Consider the following 3,356-nt stretch of genomic DNA (forward strand, 5'->3'; position numbering starts at 1 on the left):
ACTGGATTGTATTGAGGGAATCTTCTTGATTCCTGACCACGAGTGAGCATAATATGTGCTTTGTAGAGCAAATTACACATTATATGCTAATGTGCATAACAAAGAGTCATGTTTTTAAATAAAAAGTGGAAGTGAGGTGCTTATGAATGGAACTGCTGTGTGGGGGAGAAGAAGAAGAAGAGTTGGTTTTTATATGCCGACTTTCTCTACCACTTAAGGGAGACTCAAAGCAGCTTACAATCACCTTCCCTTCCCTTCCCCTCCCCACAACAGACATCCTGTGAGGTAGGTGAGGCTGAGAGAGCTCTAACAGAGCTGTGACTTGCCCAAGGTCGCCCAGCTGGCTTCGTGTGTAGGAGTGGGGAAACAAACCCAGTTCACCAGATTAGCCTCGGCCGCTCGTGTGGAGGAGTGGGGAATCGAACCTGGTTCTCCAAATCAGAGTCCACCACTCCAAACCACCGCTCTTAACCACCACACCACACTGGGAGGATGGTTTAACCCTTTCTGAACCAGTACCTTTTGGATTTCTAAATCTGCCTTATACCGCGTTGGATCATTGGTCTTTCAAGCTTAATATTTATTCAGATTGGCAGCAGCTGTCCTGAGTCTTTAGCTGGCAATGCCAGGGATTTCCCTTTCACACTGAGACTCAAGGTGGATTACATAGTGTTAAGTACAATGAACAGGATGAGACATTCATTGAACAGTAAAATAGGGGTTTGGCCTACAAAAATCTTAAAACAAACAGAAGCATTCAACAGAGCTGAAAAAAAGCATGAGCTTGTAAACATGATATATGAACTGGTGTAAAAGCTACCTAGTCTGGTGCATACTTACAGTTAGGCTTGCCAACCTCCAGGTGGTGGCTGGAGATCTCCTGCTATTACAACTGATCTCCAGGCAATAGAAATCAGTTCCCCTGGAGAAAATGGCTGCTTTAGCAATTGGACAAATGGCATTGAAGTCCCCCCTCTCCAAACCCCGCCCTCCTCAGGCTCCGCCCAAATAATCTCCAGGTATTTCCCAACCAGGAGCTGGCAACCCTACACTATCAGTACACTATAGCAAACCTTCTGCAATTGGATTGACTTGCCTGTGCAGGAAATCCAGTATTGAATTGTTAGTGCAATGTCTGAACGATGTCTAGTTACAGTCCAAGAGTCTTTCCCTCATATAATGAAAAGGATCTCCAATTAGGTATGACATCATGACAGGCTCTTTGTACCTAAGAAGCTGTAGTGAATTAGCTTTTCTCGTATTGCTTGTAATAGGGAAAAGGGCATTCCATAGACAGAGACACGGAAAAAACAGCCTTGCCTTCTGAACCACTGCGGTTTCTTCCTATTTGTGGCTACTCAATGGGAATCCCTTAGTAAGCCACTATTGAACTGGTTTCACAGGAAAGGCCAAGGAGGGATGAATTCTACCCAAACATTTGTCTTCTGTGCTGTGGGGAATGTAATATGGAGGGGAAAACCCCCCAATTATATCACAACACAATATCTACAGTATGCATTTCCCAAGACGGATGTACAAATGGGAGCTTTAAGGTACCTACCTGCTGTTACTCAGACGCTTTTGTGTAGAATCTGTGTGGCTGTTACGTTCCAGTGTGATGCTATTTTTTTTTCAGGAGCATCCCTCTGTGGAGCAAACGCAAAGCCTGCTCAGCCAGCTGACAGGTGCCAGCATTCCCCCACCTGGGAGGCTTTTAAATGGCTAGGAGTGGCTTTGAGATGCAAATAAATTAATATAGGTACCTGCCAGCTGCCTGCTAGGTGGCTGCATGTGTTAACAAATTAACTCAGCATCATCCCACGGAGTTCCTGCTGCGTTCCTTCGGCAGGCGGAAGCTTCCCAGAATTAATGCCAATAAAAGGTTAATTGTTTGCCTGGCAATATTTTCTCCTTTTTACCTTCGCAGTGAGTACTGAGGGAAAATGGCAGTTTGCAAACGGTGGGCGCAATCCAATGAGGGCGATGGCGATGCGAGCGGCATCCGTTTTAATGAGGCTTCGGCGGGAGGCCTGTGGAAGTCGTTCGGAAATAAAGGGAGGCTCGGCAGCCGTGATGCTTGCTAGCTCTCCTCCTGTGTTTCATAAAATAGAAAGGAGGCTCATGTAGCTTGGTATTACTGAATTCCACTAATCGTTTCTGTTTGGCTCAGACGCCGTATGCATAGAAAAGAGCAAGAGTCCAGTAGCACCTCAAAGACTAACAAAATATCTGGTAGGGTATGACCGTATGCATAGCCAGCTAAGTAAGTGGGCGAGAAAGAAAAGCAGGGATGTTGTTTGACGCAAGGGCTGTGACACCTGCTGAGCGAATTGAGGGCAAAATATATGCTTGCCAATTGCCTGGTGGGGGTGGGAAAAAGCCTGCCAATCCACCAAGCTGCCCACTGACCCTCTGCTGGTTGGTGGGCAAAAGAGGGCCAGATGGAGACATGGGAGGCGTGCGCGGGACCCACGCGACATGCTGATGTCACTGCTGGGTTTACCCAGAAGCAACGTGGATGCTCCAGCAATCTCCGCTGAAACTTTATGGAACCATACAAACTGGATTTTTGGAGAAAACAATACAACATTGAGATATGAGGCAGAGATTCCCATCACTTTCCCCTTGTGCAAATCATATGATTCTTTATTTTATGCCATTTTTCTCTTTCCTTGCATCATTTCTCCACATTCAATGTACACGTTTTTGTATATGTGTGTTGCTGTACCTACGTTGTATGCTTAAATGATGTCAAAACTGTATATTAAAACTATACAACTTTTGTACATGATACAAACAGATTGACAAAACCAACAGCAAAAAGAAGAAAACTGAATGAGGAAGCTTTCTGGTACACCACCAGTTTGAAACCATGGCTGCCTCTGACTTGATAGGGAGGGGCTGTGGCTCAGTGGTAGAGCATCTGCTTGGTATGCAGAAGGTCCCAGGTTCAATCCCTGGCATCTCCTGTAAGGATCAGGTTGTAGGTGATGTGACCTCTACCTTAGACTCCAGACATATGTTGCCAATCTGAGTAGACAATACTGACTTAGACAAACTAATGTTCTGATTCAGTATTAGGCAGCTCCAAGTGTTCATGTGTGCTCATATGATGCTACCAGGTGATTCCCGTCACTCAAGGTCAAGGCAATTGAAATGACCACTCAAACTCTGAATTTTGATGCATGGCCCTCTCCCTCCTCCAATTTAGATAATGTCTGATTCACTGGATCATTTTGCTTCCTGCTTGCCTGTGAAGAACTTTGCTTCGCGAACCGGAGATAAATTCATAACCAAAATGAGTCAGTTCCATCTTTGGATTACTGATTGATGTGAACTTCAGACTTCCACACCAT

The 3,356-nt window shown here is 45.2% G+C and overlaps 1 non-coding gene across 1 annotated transcript; it reads left to right on the forward strand.

Annotated features, from left to right (window-relative positions):
* The first annotated feature begins 2,897 nt into the window (after positions 1-2,897).
* TRNAT-GGU (transfer RNA threonine (anticodon GGU)) lies at positions 2,898-2,969 on the forward strand. Its single transcript has one exon. It is a non-coding gene; the product is annotated as a tRNA-Thr (tRNA).
* Positions 2,970-3,356: the final 387 nt, after the last annotated feature.

Source organism: Euleptes europaea, chromosome 14 (genome assembly GCF_029931775.1).
Source record: "Euleptes europaea isolate rEulEur1 chromosome 14, rEulEur1.hap1, whole genome shotgun sequence".
Lineage (NCBI taxonomy): Eukaryota > Metazoa > Chordata > Lepidosauria > Squamata > Sphaerodactylidae > Euleptes > Euleptes europaea.